This window comes from Choloepus didactylus, chromosome 2, assembly GCF_015220235.1.
Source record: "Choloepus didactylus isolate mChoDid1 chromosome 2, mChoDid1.pri, whole genome shotgun sequence".
In the NCBI taxonomy this organism is placed as follows: domain Eukaryota; kingdom Metazoa; phylum Chordata; class Mammalia; order Pilosa; family Megalonychidae; genus Choloepus; species Choloepus didactylus.
The window spans coordinates 92,222,921-92,243,408 of record NC_051308.1 but is presented as its reverse complement, the minus strand read 5'-3'; the positions used below and the strand labels follow the sequence as shown (position 1 = coordinate 92,243,408).

Sequence of the window (20,488 nt, the reverse complement as noted above, 5' to 3'; positions counted from 1 at the left end):
AGTTGGAAACTTCACTTCTTTAAAATATTGTCAAGATACTAGTACAATGAAAGAAATTTTCATTAAGTAATATGCTGAGGCCTAAGGTAATAAAACATCTTAAAAATGAAATTAAAAACAATGATGCAGACATAATAAAGCTTTTTGGAATTGTTGCTTTTATATTTGTCTCAAATGAGAGGCTTTTGAAAATGTCCAAATCAGTATCCTTCAAGTGAGTTCTAGAAAAGCGTTTATACAAATTTTGTTCTTTGAGAATTTGATGTCTGTGTAAAGTATGAGTTATGATCATTAAGGTGTTCTGGTTCATGTTAGATGTTAATAATCTTGGTCCTGTGACTTACTGTTCATTTAAGTCTGATACCTATAACAATTGCAAAAATTTGTTCTATCGCTCTTGCAGAGCTGTGAAAGTGCTATGAAAGTGATATTGCTGAATTTGGGAGGGCATGAATGAAGATTAGACTAAGTTTTTGGAATATTAGTGTCTCTGATCTGACTTAAGATGTTTTTGGTGCTAATAATGCAGCATGCAAACATTTGATAAGAATACTCCATGATAACACTACTGACAGGTTAGATTGTCTCAGTTTTATTTTGCTGTAAAGGACATGTGTTTCAGGGTTAAATTCCCTTCCTATCTTGGCTCTGTATCTTTTGAAAGCATTACAAGTTACCTTTGTCAATTCTAGGAGGAAACATTTCATGTCTTATAGTTCTTTCCATTTCCTAAGCGCTTTGTACACAATAGTGTATTGATTGTGCATGCTATAAATGGGTAATGGTTAATAGCCACTTAAATTTCTGCAGTGAGGGTAGTTCTATAGATATGTCAAAAGAAAATTTCTATTCAAAAGCTTATCTTTGAATTTTTATGTCATCTGTTTCACTGTCTTGATTAAACGTGGAATTAGTCAATGTGAGAGTCTGAGGATTACCAATGGCTTCTTTCTTACACTGGCCGTTTAGATACATGTTATTCTGTGGGAAGCACTAGTATTTAAAGACCTTAGCTTCAGGAATCCTGAGATGCCTTCCTAGACAAAAAGTCAACAAATCACTATCTTCTTTGGTGTTCAGTTTCTGAGAGGTCTTCTCTTAGATACGTTTTGTTTCCAAGTATTCAGAAGATCATTTATATACATTTAAATACATATTGGTCTTATGGGTCTTTCCCAGTTATACTAGGGACAGCAAAATATTTTACTGAAGAGTCGTAATAGGAATTAACTCATTCAATCTATACTGCAACCCTAAGTTTAAGTACTATTATTATCCCCATTTTTCAGAGGAAGAAACTAAAAACCTCATTTGAAAAGTTGTTTCAAGACTCAATTTCCCTTATTGTAGAACATTTAGTGTTGGCAAGGATAAGTAAATTCCCAAGGTCATATAGCTAGTTTGTGACAAAGCATGAATTTGGACCCAGGCTCTCTGGCTCCAGAGCCTGTGCCTTCAACCACAAAGGTTGGTAAGAATCCCTGAGATGCCTAGAGTTGTCCGAGTCAACTTGATCCAGCAGAGGATTTATTAAGATGATTTCTATCATCTTAGCGTTGATCTGTTTGTGAGTATTAGCATCAGGGGCTCTGAAAACTCTGGGGCAATGATTGCTGTTTGGAGTATGGGTTTAGAGTTTGCTTGTCTGGTTCTGTGGGTACTGACATAGGCCCATTTGAAGAGACATGAGCTCCCTGTAGAGAAGGAAGAAGCCCGAGAACCTGGTGAGCTCATGGTCACTGGTTATATACTCCTTTCCCCGATAGACTCAGGATAATTTTTTACAAAATCACTGCTACTGAAGCTCATTCACAAGTACATGATTACAACAAATGGAAAAGAAATGCATGCAATTATAATTTTAACCAAATGCCAGCAAACATTTTATTAAAGTTACACATATGGAGGGTGGCTGGGGAGAAGGAAGGGTAGGAATAAATTGGAGTGATTTAGATGAAAAAACTTTAGGAAAGCGTTTTCTGTTTAGATAATTTCAAGGAAAAGGAAAAGATAGACAAGGTTGTTGCTCTTATGAAACTAAATAATAGATATAAATAAGTAGACAAATAATTCTATAATTTCAGACATTAAGTGCTCTAAAGAAAATAACACAGGGCTATGAGCTAGAAATTGATGATGGAGGGTCCTTTAGAGTGGGAGATTGGGAGGAAGTAACATTTGAGCAGAGACTGGAACACTGAGCTGTGCAGAAGATCTGTTGAAGAAAACATTCCAGGCAGAGGGAACAATAAAGGGAAAAACCCCAAAATGGGAATCAGCTAAAAGACTGTGACTGTGTAGGGGGCTGGGTTGGGGAGAGAGAGATAAAATTAGAGGAACCTGAGTGGGGCCTTACCAGCCCTGATTTGGATTTTATTTCAAATATAATGGAAAACCTTTGGAGTGTTTAAATAGGTTGTGGGACATGATTGGATTGATGTTTTAGAAAGAATACTTTGCTGTTTGGGGAATGATGTGAGGGGTGGGGTATGTGTGTGCAAAGTGTAGGTTTGGCAAAAACAGAAGATGGGAGACCAGCTACCATAGTCTTCCTTCTTCTATGCCATTTGGATTAAACATGCTTCTTTGGGAAGCCTCAAGAACCAAATTTTAGAATATTCCTTTGAGACAATAAACTTGTGTTCTAATTCAACTTTTGGAGTCAGTTTGTTGGGGATTAATTCAACTTTTGGAGTCAATTTGTTGGAATCAATTTGTTATTCCTGTGGTATCTGGCTGTACCCATATCAGTTTCTACCCACTTTAGTAATCCGGTTATATGATAATTTCTCTCTCTTAAGCAAGCAAATGTGATGCAGGAAATACCATTAAGTGACTTGTAGATTTATTCATTTAGTCAATGACAAATTTATATTCAAGTTTTCATTGAGCCTTGTTATATTTTTTCTGTATTTTGCCATCCTTCTGATTTCCTGTATAATTAGAATGGTGTGTTTTCATTATAATGGAAATGGCTGTTTAATAAGTAGCATATTATGTCCAGTGAACATATATATGGTTTTATTTAACTTATGAGAGTTTTGTAATTAATTATAGATGACTTATGAAACATATTTGTGATGAACAACAATGGTTCAAGCTGCTTTCCATGGGTTACATTAATTGAACAAAAGATCCAAGAGACCTTATGCTTGGTGGAGTTGAAAGTGTGTGGTGCTAGAGGATGTGAGTTTATTGTTACTATCTGCTAGTACTTGAGCAAGTCACTTTACTTCTCTGAGCCTTAGTCTTTTCATTTATCAAATGAGAACCATTGCTGACCAAACCACTCAAAAGAATTTTGTAAGACTCTAAGAAATCTTATATTAATAAGTGCTCTTATAAGTCTTGATATCACACTGATATATTTACTCTTGCCATTGAAAATAATACCATATCCTCCCTTGTAATGCCCTTCTCTGACTCATCTTCCTTCTAATTTCCTAATTTTTTGTCATTTCATGTTGTGAGACAGGATGTATGGGATCTGGGGGTTTTTAGCAGAGAATGGTAAGGTTCAGACAACAACAGAACTCTCATCACATTATGTCAGTGAGAATCTTCATGACTCTCCCCTCCAGCCTGTGGGATCTCCCACATCTCACCCAAGAGTTAGGGATGATGATACCAAACTGTGCAGTTTTCTATATAAGCTGGCACAGGCAAGAGCGTGATAACTCTGTATAATAATTTTAAGTTAGAGTAGGCACGACTACTATAGTAAGTCTCCCAGAAGTTTACATACTTATCTCCCTGTCCTGAATGGGCCTAGCCACCCTATCCTTGAATTATGAATGGGCTTGTGAACTCCCTCAAGCATCCATGGACTGCCCTTTTTTGAACCAGTGCTCTACATTACAGTAATGTTCCTCATAATGTTACTGATAGATGAGCTTAATAGAAAGGTTTGCACCTATGTCCCAGACAATACTTACCACATATTATCTTTAAAGAGTCTTTATAAGGCAGCAGTTATGATAGACAATGTATCTGCTTGACTGTATGCTATCATCTAATAATACTCCTTGATTGAGGCTTTCTGCAAAATAAATAGAAATAGATCATCTTTCGCAGAGTTAGTGAAACTTCTAAGGGGATTTTCCCAATCCTGGCCACACTTCTAGATTGTGCTCTGGTACCCCAGACTCTGGAATTTTCTGTGCACATGACCTTGAGTGCTTGTCCAGGGGCTGCATGGGTCTCTTCTTGGATTTGTCCTCCCAAGGGCATTCTGCCAATATGTGCATCAATAGGCCTGTAGGGTGGTCACAGGGTAGCTGTTTGTAGGGGTGAGGACAGAGCTTGGACATGCAGGCTTGGGTATCCATGTGTATCCCCTTGTGATCTGGGATGGATGATTTTAGCTCCTTTGAGTTCTACCAGAATAACAACACAGGGATATTTGTAGTAGGTATCTTTACTAAGAATTTGGGAGAAGCAATACAGCAATCCAAACACCCTCAAATAGAATGTTAGAAGCCTATTTGCATGGCAGTTTTTAGCCAGCCGACACCCCATTTGGGCATGTCACTGGAAGCTTTAGCCATGTGCTAGCCCACCCCAACAACAGTACACTGGGTCCTCTCTTTCTCTTCCCTCTCCCATCTCTTGCCTCAGTGTCAACAATTTGTATTACTCCAAACCCATGTTACTTCTCACACTAATATGCATAATAGCTCAGCTCCCTGAAGCATCTGGTCCAGACTTCATTGCAGGCTCAGTTTTGCCTGCCCAAATTGGTTAAAATGCTCAACCAAACCCAATGGCCTTCCATTTAATAAGATACTTCCTGGGTTAGACTGTAATTGTGGAAGCAAATAGAATTTTCCCTGTTCATTATACCTGCTTAAACTCATGAAGGTCAGCTTTCCTAGCTGAATGATGATTTTGGTGATGATGCTCATCATCATATTGGTTAACATTTAATTGAGTTTTTCTGGTCTCCCAGGCACGGTGCTAAGTCAGTACTTGATTTTCATTCTCCATTTTAGAGAAGTAAATTGAGACTCAAAAAGAGTGAATAACTTAACCAAGCTGCTGTGTATCAGTGCTGAGCTCTCAATTAATTGCCTGAACATTTTTTAACAAATATTTACTAAGAACCTGTTATGTACCAGGCAGTAATCTAGTCACTAAGGAAAAAGTGGTCAGCATGAAATTCATGGTACCTACCCTCATGAAGTATATTTTCTAGTGGAAAGAGCACATAAACAGACGCTGATTACAGGCTATGAAGTAAAAAACCCGGCAATGTATTTGACTTAGAGAATGTCTGGGATGGTGGTTGCAGAGTGAGAGGACTTTAAATTAGGTGGTCAGAGAAGGTTTATGTTAATGCCTTGAGGTAGGATTGAGCTTGATGATTTAAAGACCTAACTTAAGGCTAGTGTGACTGGAGCAAAGAGCAAAAGAGAAAGTGACATCTAAAGGATTTTGATTTTTATCTTAAGAATGATGGGAAGCCTTTGAAGTTTTTGAGCTGGAGAGTCACATGGTTAAAGATCCCTTTGGTTGCCTAGTGGAGAATGGATTGAAGGAGTGCAAAACTGGATTGGAAAGTTAATAGAAAATATTTCTGTGTTATGGGTAAGAGATGATGGTAGCTTGGGCTCAGGTGAGTTGATGGAAGTTGATAGTAACTGTTGGATGTAAAAGATGTTTCAGAAGATGAAAATTGACATGACAGCACGTCACACTTAGTATATATTGGTTGAGTGTATAATTTCCTACTAAACTGTAAGCCTCTTGAGACCAGGAGCCATGTCTTATTCTCTGTTCTACCACTAGGGGACACAGCACTGATTAGAGGTACTAAGTAAGTATCTGTTGGGTAAAAGTATGATTGAGCAAATAAAGGAATAAGTGTACCATACTAATTCATCAGGTTCTGGTATCTCAAGTGACTAAACTAGATTATTGAATTAAAGGGTAAAATTACCACTAGAGATTGATCAACTTACAATTTTCTTAATTTTCATCATTGATGATTAATGGATTTTTTTTCTCCTCTGATTATATAAATGTGACTTTCTGGATTGGAGATCATTGCAAAAATCAAAAAGCACAAAATGAAATCCACAACTGCTATTTTCACACATTGAAGGTGTATTTTGCACAGTTCTTGGGAGTGATTTAGAAAAGGGCAAGGTATGTGGTATATAATAAGAAACTGTCATTTCAAAAGGATTTTGATTCTAGATAATTTTATATTCATACTTTAAACTCAGATTTGGAGAAAAGTGACGGCCTTTCTTTAAAATATGTCTAAAATATGAATTTAGAAGAATAGGATACTCTGAGTCTTCTTTTCCTTGGTATCAATGAGAAGAGTGCAAATCGCAGTTAAAAGACTTCTGAAGAAAGGGGAAATGTACTAACCTTGCTTTTTTGAAGAAAATCCAAAATCTGCATTGAAATAAAGACATTTGTTGGACTTTTAAGAAATTACAAACCTCATTTTTGTGGGTTGAACTGTTTGGGTAACTTGATAAGGGATTATATAATTCTTTTATAGAAATCTTGTTAGTCTTGTTTTTATTGTGTAGCTGTAACAGATGACAAATGTAACTTCGGTAATTGGAAACAAAATGACAGTTAATCCCTGGCAGCCAAAGTTGGGAGATCAAGAAGTTACAGAAATCTTCAACTCTCTTTCCATTTTCACTTACACTTTCAAGATTGTGCCTACCCCTGCTAGATCAGCATCCTCCCTGTGATGGAGGAGGGTACAGGATCGATAGTGTGAACACTTTGTAGTTAGCCAAAGCTTAGATATTCTCACAAAGAAGTTCCAATAAATATTGAACCTTAATCTAATTATGTTACTTAAAATTCTTCATGACCGTAGTTGTGTTTTTTCACATATATAAACTATCTTATGTTTTTTAAATGTAAGATTATTTCATATAAACATTCCCACATTCCAGCATTATCTGAAGATTCATAATTTTGAAAAAAAAATATTATCCAGTAAACCATAATAGCAAATGCTACTTCTAATTTATTAAAAATACTTATAGAACCAAGCCTTTTCTCCCATATGTATTGTTTGTCCTACTCAACATTTTATACTGGAAGAAAAATGTTACCCTTTATATTACCTCTACTCAGAGGAGTAAAATGTTAAAGTGTGCTTCATTTAATGAATTAGAAAAAAACAAAACATTGATAACGTTGTTTTAAGGATTTTTAAAGAGCTAAGTAAAAAATATAAAACCAAAATGTTAACTTCATGTTTTAAGGGGAAATTATTTGAAACTTTATCCTGGAGTGCCTCACTTGAGGATGACTCCCCTGCCCTCCCAACTTTCCCTTTGGAGTTTGGTGGAATGGAGCAGTCTCCTTTATGCTCTGACTTGACTATTTTGTCATCGTGAGAGCTATCAAACACTATCCTGGGACTGTGTTGCAGGGTCTAATAGAATTATTCCATATATGGACTTCGGTAGACAGCATATGCAGCAGGTTGTATAAATCTTTTAAAATTGGGTTGTACTATGTAAATATTCTGCAAAACATTTTTATACTGTCTACTTATTTATAGTTTACATTTTGTGAAGTATTTTTTAGTACTTTATTTGCTCATTATAGGACTTTTATTTAAGGTAATAACCTGCATTTCACAAAATGTTTTGCATCTGTTCAGCAGATGAAATATTTCCAAAGACCAAATTGTAACTTATTAATATTTTTACTTCAGAGTTTAGCCCCATCACTCAATTTTTCTTTTAAAAAGAAGTTATAGTGTCAGGTTTGGTTAAAATATCACAATATTGTAGAATTTTTTAAACTTGTGGAACTGTTAGTGTTAAAACTAAATCTCTCATTTTAAAAGTGGAATATCTAAATGAAAATAGTTTGCTTTAGTCAAAAATTTATACTTGAAATTTTTAATTATTAAATTTGAAAACAGTTTTGGATGTCTTATGTTACATTTTTTAAAGCTTTAATTAGAATCTTTTAAGGATGATAAAATTAATTTTAAATACTAAAGTTAAAACATTTTAATGAATCAAATCAGAGTTGACGAATTCTAATTTTACCCAAAATATATTACAAAATATAAATTGCATATCTATTTATCCTCCTCCTTGCTCTTTTTGAAAAGATTGAATTGCCTGAAAATCTCAAGAGTTTGGAAGTGTACAGCAAATGGGAGTGTTGATCCCATAAATTCCGTATGTTGAACTGCAGTGTAAAGTGTTAAGCCCCTTCTTAATTAAACAACAAAACAGTAATAAATCAATGTTTATCAGGATACTAAAAATATCAAGGTTTCAATTTCAGCTTTCCATTTATCAAAAAGGGAGAGGTAATTATTTTAATGCATTTGAAAATTAATTGGAAATAAATACTTTTCACATGTTTTATCTGGACTGGCAAGTTTATTAACTCAAAATGCATGATCCTTTGGAACACTGTCATTCCCCTCTTTCCCTTCCTTCCTTCCTTCCTTCCTTCCTTCCTTCCTTTCTTTTTTTAAAGAAAAATTCATGATGTGGAAAGCCAAGCTTAATTTATGAATTAGAATTATTAGGGTCATTTATTCTTTGTCAAGCATCAGACTGAAATTATATTATTTGCTATATTGATTTTTTATATTGATTATGGGATGCTGCAAAGTCATGTGTAATAAATGTCAAGGGTAGTGATTTACTGACAACAGTTAGGAAAAGAGAACTATAGAAAGCACAGGAACATTTTCAGAAATGGGTTTTATTATATTTCATAGGCACCACTCACTTTAATTTTGGTGGGTTTCAATATTTGAATCAAAATAAATGATAAAATAATAATAATACAAACGAGTTAAGTATTAAACCAACAGATTAAAACCCCAGGCCCCCATGCTCCCTCATTTTGGTTGTAGCTCTTGGTGTAGATGCTATGGTGTGAGGGCTGCTTTCTTTCAATGGCTGGTTGTCATTCAGGCTGGGTTGTCATGTGACTGCCTGTCTGTGCCTGCTGTACAGGTGAGCGGATGTTCTGCACAGCAAGTGTAGACAGGCAGACACATGACAACTCTGTCCAGCCAGGCCCTTGGTTCCTTCTGGTTTCCTTTGCTCATGGGCAGATACAATCAGTCTGTTTTCCAGATTTGGTGATTTTGGAGAGTGAGGGAAAGGGAGAAAAACACACAATAAAATTAAACATTAAAACATTATGGAACTAAAAACAAGTTAGACTTTTGACTTTATTCAGAAAGTACACTTACACATTTGTTCCAAATGTGCTAACATGGATAATTGGCATTAACAGAAAACTTGCATTGAAATTTTAAGGGAAAAAAAAATGATTAAACACGAAGTTTATTCTTAAATCCAATTCATGTTATTACTGGACCACATGCATTCAGAGTTCAGAGTAATTGAACCAGATGTTTTTCCTCTTCTTATAAACTCTGCATATTTTAATACTGAAGTTAAAGATAAAGACTATGTTTATACATGTTTCTTGTAGTAGATAAGTACCATAACCTTGCCTATGAAAAAGAAATTTGTCTTTTACAGGGAAATGGCAGGCATTTTCAAAATAATTAATGAGCCTAATGTATTTGGCAACCCAACCAGCTGACTTTGATATCTGATGCTTTTATAATGGGATATTTCAAGTGGATATATATTTTACCAATACTTTATTAAATAACAGTAAGTTATTTAAATTTCTCATTTTTCTTTTAATGTAAAGTTTCTAAGTATGGATGTGAAAGCCAAATAAAAAGCAGCTGTCAGCTTAAGTTATACACCTATAAATTAACTTCAAGACTGTGCCATGAATCAAAAGGGTATAAACTGAAAGGTAGTTATCCACAGTGATGCCCAGAATGTGTTTTGAACGTTGTTAGTGCCATACCGTTACGAAATAGTACCTTAAACAGAAAAGAAAGCTTAATTTCATAGCCAAAAATTAAAATCAGACCATTTAGAAAATTTCCTTTTAATTTTTATAAAAAAGAGTTAATTATTAATTACACAGATGTAAAATTTAATTGTGGTAAGTCAAGAATAATTCTACTGGCTATTTTAATATAAATTATCAATTTACATCCATAGAGGTATTTACAAATTCCCCTGCCCTTTTAAAAACATAATATACAGATAGTCAAATTCCAATAAAAGTAATTTGTTTTAAAAAAATGACTTTTGTTACAAGGATTGTACTTAAGAAGTTTTTCAAAGAACTTTGAAGGAAACAAATTGTTATCTGCCTTTTGTGTGTATGTAAAATTCTGAGATAAACAGCAGATAGAAACATGGTGAATGGAATAGTTTTTGAAGACTGTGAAAAATGACAGTTTTCTACAAGTCTGAACTTTTGTTCAGTGATTAGAATTGATACTGTTTTAACAGAGTTGATAAATGTAATTTTCTGTTAATATACATTCAAGAAAATAATGTCTGGCTCTGTTTCTGGCCATCATTTCAGAATAGAGGAGCTTTTTTTTTCCTTAAGAGAATTAAAAAAAGTCAGTAAACTTGGCTGCTATTGACTAATTACAGGGTCAGAGTATGGAAGAAAAAGGTACCTCAAAATAGTACTTTGTTATTGATTCTGCATTCAGTGCAACAGAAAAATATTATAGTGACTCACTCACAAAGTATATTGCTAGAAATTAAAATTGCTATAATTCTGTATAGCCTTCCCTCTCTCTCCCATAAACAATTTGATCCAGTTAACTCTGTTCAATTAAAGGAATGTTGCATGCAACCTGAAAAAATAAAAAGAAATATTTGTGAGTTCATGTTTTCCTTTAATATGAAACAATTTCATTAAACCAAGATATCCAAAAACTTTGAGCCTGAAAAACCACAGCTCTTTTTCAGGGGGAGAAATCTTGTTGAAAAGCTATTGCTTTACTCATAAGATTTTTGGACAATTTATATTTCTGATAGATTTCTAAAACTCAATTATAGTAACTATGTGGTAGACACACACTTTATAGTTGTGTTGAACAAGTATCTAAACTTGTTAAAAAGATGAGAGACTGAAAAAAGTCTTAAGGTCTTTTTTTCCCTGTCTCCCAAACTATGGGATGAGTATTTATTAGCATTTAAAATATGAGATAAAACTTGGAAGAGCTATTTATATTAATATCATAACATGTAATTTTTAATATTGGTTATTACACCCTGTTTCTTTTGTTTCTTTCATTTCTTATCTAAGGAAAAAAAAAGCAAGAAAAGAATTAGCTTCTAAGTCTTCTGCAGCAACATTAAACCAAAGCAACTCCAGGAAACAGGCTGTCATGATTGAAGTCAGAAAATTTAAAGTGAAAATTTAATTATTATCTTTAATTTACTTCATTATCTCTATTTATTAAAGCTAATAAAGGTTCTTAATGAGAGACCTTAGAAAAGTGGGTAAATATTTATATCTTCATAATTTGCCAGACACCAGTATAAAATGAAATGTGAATTAAGGAAGTTGCAATCTTAACTCAGTAATTTCCTATCTTCTCTCAGGTTAAAGCCTGACCTTTTAGCTATTTTAAGCCGGGATTTCTGAGTGATGGTCTCTTAGTGTTTGGAAATTATTATGATGGGGGCTGTTCTCTTTAGAGAAGAGGAAAGTGAATTGTTTTTAAAGAGCGGTTCTCTTGTAGAGTAATATTGAAAGCTTTGACTTCTCTTCAGTGAGGAAGAATGCTTATGGATGACTGGTTTTTTTGTATTACCAAGTAGTACTTTCTTTTTATTTTTTATAATAGCTTAAGACTTCAACCCAAAAATGGGTAAAAAAAATCTTTCATTAGGAGTTTTATACCTAAATTCTTTCTCACAGATTGAAATACGTGGGTGGGCTGTAGGCGAAGAGGTAGGGGGCAGATAGTATATTTTAGTCTTTTAAAAATATAAACATATTATCTGGACCGATAGCCCAAAAGCCAAGCAGGAAGGACATTGAACCTCTTGACTAATTGCAGGACAGTGATCGGTGTGAAATTTGTCCCACTGTAAACAAACTTTCTTTGATTTTGATTTCTGTATTTTAAAAAGGTTTGAAAACATAGGTAAACTTTTCTGTCGATCCACTTCCATTTAAGAAATGATGGTTTTGAAGCTGAATTTCCTTTTTCTTACATGATGGAGAAAGTTCTTTTAACCCAGCACTTTTGTCTAATTTATCAATCATCCACACACTAAAATGAAAAATAATTTCTAAATTTCTGTGTAGTGTGAGTTGGATAGAAGCTACATACAGCTTTTTTCTTCATGACGATGTGCAATGTTTAATAATAATACACGTACCATTGTATCCAGGGGAGGTTTTAATTGAAGATATTCACTGTTGGTTAGTTCCCTCTGGAATAGTTTTCTTGATCCCTAAAATATTTGTGTAGCTCCTTATAAAGTAGTATCAAAATAAAATTTAATATTTTTAATAGATACGGTTTTTCATTATGTATGTGTATAAATACTAGCATATGTACCAGAGTGCAAACTACCAGTCTGCCTTCATTCAGCAGAGGTTCATAAAGTGAGCTTTAACCTTGAATTTTAATTTGGTTCATACAATTTAAAAATAAATACTATTCTTTTTTATTTTTTAACACTCTGTATCAAAAATGGGTTGGTATAACAGGACCCACGCTCCACAGAGCATGTGCAGGGAGCCCTTGGTTCCTCCGCTGCAGAGTCTTTCTTATATTTCTACTGCTGCTATTACACCAAGGACACCCTTGCTTCCCTTCTGTCTCCAGGCTAAGAGTAATCCTGAGAGAAGAAATAGGTGAGGGACAAGGGTGGACGGTTAGGTTCTTTGAAACAAAAAGGCCATTTAATCTGAAGAAATAAATTTAAATTAAATAGTCAATATAAGAAAGCAAGTTATGAAATTCAATTGTTTCCACAGACTAAAAACAGAAAATTTGAGAAATCTTAAACATCGCCCGAGTACTTACGTACAGCTATTTTTCCTCTTTGTTAATTGTATCTATGAGTAAAAATATATTGTGTGACAGAATAAGCTCCTGTAAGTTACCTAATTGTTAGAAAAATTTTTTTTCTATATGAAAAAATTGTTTCTACATTATTGTCAAGACACAATAAAAAAAGATGACTTTATTGTCTCATATAAATGTTGAAGATAGCTACATTTCTCCTTGCCTTCTGCATTTTAACTAAAAAGCATGAATTGATGAGAAAATGTATATATTCTTTAGACTAGTTTTGGGATTATAAGGAGGACAATTTTTAAAATAATTTGTTTTGACAAAAGAGAACTTAAAGAACTTTTTGTAATAAAATGTTTTCCAAAGAGAACTTGTGGCAAATTTTGAATTGTCACAAAACGTGTGATTTAGAGAATTTGTTCAGTAACCCCTGTGACCTGAGTTGAAAGAAGTACTAAAGAAATTGCATTCGTTTTTTACAAAAAGCCTATCATAGAAGAAATTGTTTTCATTATCTAGAATTCTTTGGGGGTAGAAGTAAATAGGTTATCGAGGGAATTAGGGGGTGAAGCAGTAATATTTTTCCAGAACTTTCTTTAAGGGCTTCACCGCTAACGTTCACAGATCATATTGCAGTCCAGACGTTCTCTATCATTCTCTCTTGTGGGATTTTATTCAGCTTGGGGGTTTTCCTCCCTCCCACCTCTCTCCCCCTCTCCCACCCTTCTTCACCTCCAGGACTGCTGGAAACTGACCAAAGAAAACTTCTGCCTTCCTTTACAAATTCCTTTTTTATCAGTGGGATTCTAGACAAAAGTAACTTATCATTTTAAATGTTCAGAGAAATGGAAGCGGTATACTATATAGGTAAGTGGGCTCAGCTGACCAGCAATTATCAACCCTTCTTGGATGTTTTTCTTTTACTGTAATACAGAGATATATCTTATGATGTCTAAAGATAGAGGTTTGTATTCCTGCATATATTTTGTTGCTGACTCAATAAGTTTTGGTTTGGCTCTCTTCTCTGGTTTAGCCCATCTGCATTGTCTGGTGGGCAAAAACTTGGCAGCCTCTCCTTTTATTGTTAGATATTACGTTACTGGTATTTATATTATGAAAGTAAATTTTCAGAGAAGCACTATCCATATAACATTTTAAAAATAGCAAATATTCTTTACTCTGGGACAAAATGGATTCAATCTTAATTATTAAAAGTTATTCATACAGCTTTCAACAATTCAAAATGAGCCTTAAGTTATTCTTAAGTGTCTGGGATGAGTGCTTTCATATTTAATTTTGAAGTGGGGAAACTTCTGTTCTAAACTAAAGAAAATACTTGTATTATGAATCTTCAGAAATTGGTACATACCACACATTTGTTGCTCTTTTAAAATTAAATACATCGCTATCCATCACACATGTACTTGTTTCTCTTGCATCTTAACAAAAATCACTGGCTCCCCATCCAAGTTCCCCTGGTCACAGACCAGGTGAGAAGTCAAGAAGGCCTTACCTGCAGGTCTTCCCTCTAGTAGTCCTTTCCCTGGCAGGTCTCCGAGTTCTTCTTGGTCCCTAGTGTGCAAAACCTGTGAAGAAAAACACTGGATATGAGATTCAAAAAAGGAGCAAACAAATGTCTTCTCCTTGGAAACCGCAAGTTTTGTCCCCAGCAGTCCATGGCGTTGCTGTCCCTTGCCCAGTCTAACCAATGTGCAGACTACTGTACAACGGCATTGTCCTGAACAGGTAGTCTGAACACTGGGGCGACGGAGCAGGATCTCCAGAAGCTTCCATCTATTTACTTAAAATCCTCTCCAGGTCTTTGGGAAGAGCCTCCCTTCCTGCACCAGGGGTTGCCTTCGGCTTTCCCCCCTGAACTGCTGCACTGACTGAGACACACTCAAGGGCTGTGATTTCCAGTCTTGACGTGGCACATTTGCTGCAGACTGGGGAACTGGCAATGAATTTAGGACCAGGAAAAGGGGGAGGGCTGGGCTGGAGAGTCCATATATGGGATGATGTCACCCTGGGGAGGTTTGGGTATGCGCTGTGCCGCTGGAGAGACCGCTAGAATCGCCTGCTCTCAGACATGGGTCTGTGCATAAAATGGTACCAGATGTTTTAGTGTAATGTTAAGCAGTCATTTCATCTTCAAGCCAGATTTTTTTCCTCAACTGGGCAGGAAGTGGGCCCCAGTATGGAAACGCTGTAAAAAAAAAAAAAAAAAAAAAAGTCAAGATGTACAGTTCTGCTGTGGCCAACTGAAAGTAAGTTAGTGTAGAAGTACAAATTTGCTGTCCATTCCAGGCTAGAAACGTAATTTGAAGATAGAGGGTAGATAAAAAAGTAAACAGAAAGTTGAACACTGGAAGTCAGGGCTCATTTGGAAGCCTTTTTGAGCTTTCCTGTGGTACTTTATTTTCTGGTATTTCACTCGTCAAAAAGGGCAGATAAGTTCGTTTTTTTTTTCTTTCCCTCCTCCTCCTTGTCTGTTGGATCTGTCAGCGGCTTGCAGGCTGCTCTAGACTCGAACAGTAATTATAGCAACTTCCTGAAAGTGAAGCCCCCATGAAAAGTCTGGAGAAATGTTCTTTGTCATGGCCTCTACATGAGTAATTAGTTCCACATGTGGCCTTCCTAGTTTCCCTCAGCTATTTTGGCTGGCTTTCTGAATGCTCTGCTATAGCTTGACCTAAAGAAACTTTTAAAGTTTTGATTTCAAGCATCTACTATGAAATAACCACTCTGGTCTCTTAACAAATTGTCTCTGGTAGATCCATGCGGTATAACATTATTTTTCACTGGTAATTCCTGATTCTGTTTTAATACCTTTGTTTTAATGGTATTCTGCTGCTGCATAGTTTTACCTCTGATTAACTGAATCAGTTGAAATTTGCCAAGTGCCACTTGACCAAAGGTTATAAGATATCAGCCCACCGGCATCTACTTTTCTTCTCCTGTTGTTGCTGTTTTCAATTATACATACTGTTGAATATTCAGAATATACAATTCTCTGACGTTCCTTCCACAGAACTCTGATTAAAGTTCGAGTTGCCTCAAACAAGAACTTGATTAATTGCCTTCTGAGAGATCAACATGTGAGAAAATTCCTAGGTAGCTTCTAAATTTAATTTGAGTAACCAAACTAAGAGAGTTAGCATTCTTTAAGGTATTGCAGCCAAAGCAGATTATTTCTGCTGGCCTTCTGAAATACTTTTTAGAAATGGTAAAATATACTTCTTTTATTATCTGTTGGGTTGAATATTTCAAAAGGCATCAAGTGAGAACCATCCAAAGCATTTGCTTTTCATGAAATGTCTTCTCTTGAATTAAAGTCCCATTAAAGGGTACCTTGTATTGAAGATTAAATAAGATAAAAATAAGTTATCTAGTAGCCTAGAATGGAACAAAGAGATAAATTTCAGGTATTCCATTCATAGAGAGATTTAATTCCTCAATGAAAATCAGAGGAATTGCTTTGTATCACTGTGTTTCTGCTTCCGTACTTGAATTGTTAGGGCCTGTTCCATAGTACGTGAGCAAGCCCAGTATGACTCAACTCGCTTTTTAATTTTTATGTCACTGCTTGCATAATACTGGAAATATGGAAGTGTGACTAATATGATCTGTTAGTCTTATTTCATTTGGATATCGTCTCCATCCTTTTAAGTGTCTATATGTTTAATCCCAAATCACTTTAAGGGAGCCATGAGGCAGTTAGGTGACAGTCAACCAATAATCCAGCATTCCAGGTGTGGGCTTGTTTCTGCCACAGATTTTGAAAGCCTTTTATTCTACCCTCTTCTATGTATATGATGAGACGTGCCTTGGAAATTTTTAGTAAGGCAAACGAAGGGTGGTTTTGATCAAACTGTTCCATGATTTCAGCTTAATTCATGCATCTATACTTTCTCAAATGATTCTACCTGTACCAAATAGGGATTTTGTGATATTTTATTCAAGGGACTCAAATTTACACTTTTCTTTACTGTATTTATAAGGTGAAGTTGTTTTCTATGGAAACAACTCAAAGTTGTGTTTCTCTTAGCACATATACCCTTCTCCTTTGCCTTTCAGTTGACTGAAATGTTTTAGAGTTTTCTTTCTTCCAAACAGTCCAACAAATATTTATTCTTACCTAATCATGTACTAGTCATAATGCCGGGAACTGGGCATGTAAAGATGAATGCTATATAATTCCTGCCTTCAAAGAGCTCACATTTACTTACAATGTTAGAAATGCAAATCTTTGATCAAGTTCAGTCTAAAAAGTCTGCCATGCTTGATGGAAAGTCTTTGGCATTGATTTGGTAATGACTTGAGGATTTTTTTCTATGTCTGTAAAATTATCAGTTAAAAACCTGAAATGTAATGGGCTCTAGAAAGCAAAATTAGACGTGACAAAGTCCTTGCCCTTGAGCAATTGACATTATTTAACTTATTTCAAAAGTTATTGACCATAGTGATTGTTTGACCAATGGATGATTTGGGGTGACTACAAAGTTTTCTCTTGTTTAAAACCTCATGGAAAGGGAATACTGTTTCAGTTGGTAATCGTGCCCAAGCTTGGCAGATTTTTAGGACCTTAGAAATTCTCAAATTGTAACCAGGACTGAAACTTGTTTCTGTTAAGAATAGTTTATCTACATATAAAAGAACAGGGTTACTAGTGTTTACAATTTGAGTATTTTGTGATATCCAGATATGCAAACTCAGAAAGTATTTATATAGGGCTAAAAGAATTTTGTTACAGGATTAGTACACAGGAATTAGGAAAGATCGTACAGTAGAGAAGTAGTAGGTAAAGAAAGTTTGTCATCTTCCTCTCCAACCTTCTACCTTTCTGCTCCCCAGCCCTCACCCCACCAAATGAATGGCAGTGGTTTGGTGTGATCCCTTTTACCGCCTTCTCAATGGTCCTTACACAGCTTCTTTACAGACTACAAAATCCTTTCATATGTGATGTGTCAGTTCTTGTAATAACACTGTAGGGAGATATCATCATAATTCCATTTTATTGATGATGAAATTGAGTGTCAGAGAGGTTACATAATATTATTTCGTGGGATTACAGTAAGTGGCAGAACTCCAGGTGAGGTGTTTTTCTAACTCAAATGCTGTGCTTAAAGCATACTGTCAGCCCACAGAGAGTTTTTTCCCTACTGAATTCTTATAGCACTTATATTTCTTCTTTTTAAACTGTCAATTAATTATCTGCTTTCTTCTTGTAGTTTTGTACTATCTAATATTTCATGTATGTGGACAATTTTCCCAAATAAGAATATAAGCTAATTGAAGGCAGGGACAGTATCTTTATATTTGATTTTATTAGCCCATAACAGGACATTCAGTTAACTACTGAAGAATGACTAATAGTTACAGAATATGTGTGTGGTTTCTGATCAAACCTTTATCATGATAATAATTCAAGAATTGAAGCCATCTTATCTTAAGTGGAAAACAGTGCAGTTTTAACGTTTATATATATGTACTACAGCTATGTATCAAATTGCACTATTCTTTTTGAAAAAAATATGAACATTGGGCCAACCATATTTCCTTGCTTATTTTTGGCCTGATAATCTCTGGAAGCATCCTGTGTACTCAACTATCATTCATACAGTCTTGTGTGAAAAGCAGGATCTAACCAAGTTGTGGCGATTCCTTTCTTGCTGTTTTCTCCCTTCCAGATTGTAGCTGTGATAAAAATCAAGATGACCTCAGTTCATTTACAAATTAGAGTCGTAGCCCCACTTAGTTTGGCATTATGTTGTGTGAATTAGCACTCTTTTTTTATATTAGAGGGAATGCAGTCCCTTAATTGCCTGTATTTCCTATTTTGTTAGGACCCAAAAGGAATAGGAAGTTTGTTGTAATGAAGCTAGCCTCTTTCTTCCCTTCTCCTCACTGTCAAACAAATGACTGCTTTCAGATCACTGCAGTGAAGTACTTCTTTAGGCAGAGAAGCTGTAAAATAGAGGAGGTATATTTTCAAAAAATTAACAGATTTTCCTTTGATGACTGAAAAAGAAGTTAAAGTAGAAGAGCTATAAATTGTAAACTTAATACAAGTAATTTTATAATCTTCATAAAGCTTGCAAAAGGCAAAGATTGTGAGAGGGTTGATTTTAAAATGTACATTTGCTAATGCGTGTTTTATTTTGCCTGTCTCTAGAATTTCCATTATTGAGTCTGTTTACTTAGAAATCAGTCCCTAATCAAAAGCAGTATATGTTTTATGAATATTGTTTCTTCAAATTAGTTGAGAAAAATAATGTTGCATCTTTGAGTTTTACTAACCACTGATGTACAGGGGAACTATTTCAATATTTCAGTAACATAATACATCCAGCAAACATTAAAACTCTGGCTCTATTGAGTTCCAGTCACATAAAGGTAAATATATGATTTATGACTTGAGTAAAATTTGAAGCATTTCTTGGAATCGTTAGGGAAGGCATCATAAAGGTTTGGAAATTTGTTGCTCGCTTTTCAGGCAGTCTTTAAGTGAGAGCGTACTAGGAATGCAGTCTGCTACCTGCTTCAACCCTCGAAAGCTGACGATCACCTCTGATTGCTATGTACTATGAACTCTCATTGAATTTGATGTTGGAATCAGGCTTTAAAAAGACCTCTGGCTCACTTGGACCAGATAAACATGGTATCCTCAGGTCATTGACAATTTTAGAATATTGACTCCTGATGTCCTTTAGCATCACCAATATTTTGTTTCCTTTGTGCTACTCTAAAATGAGCATGGATAATATCAAAGAGAAATAAATCTCTGTGTGTGTGTCACATAAAGACCAGAAACCACTTCTTTTTTTTCTCCAGGGGTAAGGAAAGCATCCTCTCTGTATCAGTGTGTACAAGTGAAGCATATTGGCTACAAGGAAATGTTCATGTGAAGGGGGAACTTTCTGCTTGCCCCAGAATACCTGCAATTATGTAGGAGGTCATTTTATAAGCCCCCAAGTCTTAAATTACCTTTATTTTAGGATTTATAATCCTCTGGTATATGCAGAAGGGGAAAGACAAATTACATGAATTTCTGAAAGAGTTTCATCCAATGTAAATCTATTTAGTTGTGATATTGTAGACACCATATATAATTGGCCTCTCAATTCTATTCATTCTTCGGGGAATTTATTCACATTTCCAGGGACCCATGAGGTCATATTGAAACATTTCTGTTCATGTCATCAATGAAATTTGCAAAAAAAGCAATCAGTATGTAAATTGGTTCATCTTGAAAGGCTGTTTCCATGTTGTAAATGAGTATTAATCATGTATCTTTACGAGCACAATTATGTGATTATTAATCAACCAAAAATGGTTTTAATTTGCCATATAGAATAAGAGTATGTATCTTTAGTAACACTCAGGACTATAGTGCAAAAGCTTTAGATAAAGGAAAGTACACTGTTTACCATTTTTAAAGTTTTGTTTTGTTTCATTAATACTTTTATTTGAGCACTTATTCTATGTCAGGCCCCATGTAAATATTTTTCAAATGTGGTATAATTTAATCCAACAACTGTGAAAAGTAGACCTTCTCTATTAAGAAGCTGAGGCTCAAGGAGGCAGTGAGTGTGA

The 20,488-nt window shown here is 35.0% G+C and overlaps 1 protein-coding gene across 10 annotated transcripts in view; it reads left to right on the top strand.

Annotated features, from left to right (window-relative positions):
* DNM3 (dynamin 3) overlaps positions 1-20,488 on the top strand; it is a 615,582-nt gene that overhangs the window by 336,478 nt on the left and 258,616 nt on the right. The gene's annotated exons all lie outside the window — the stretch shown is intronic.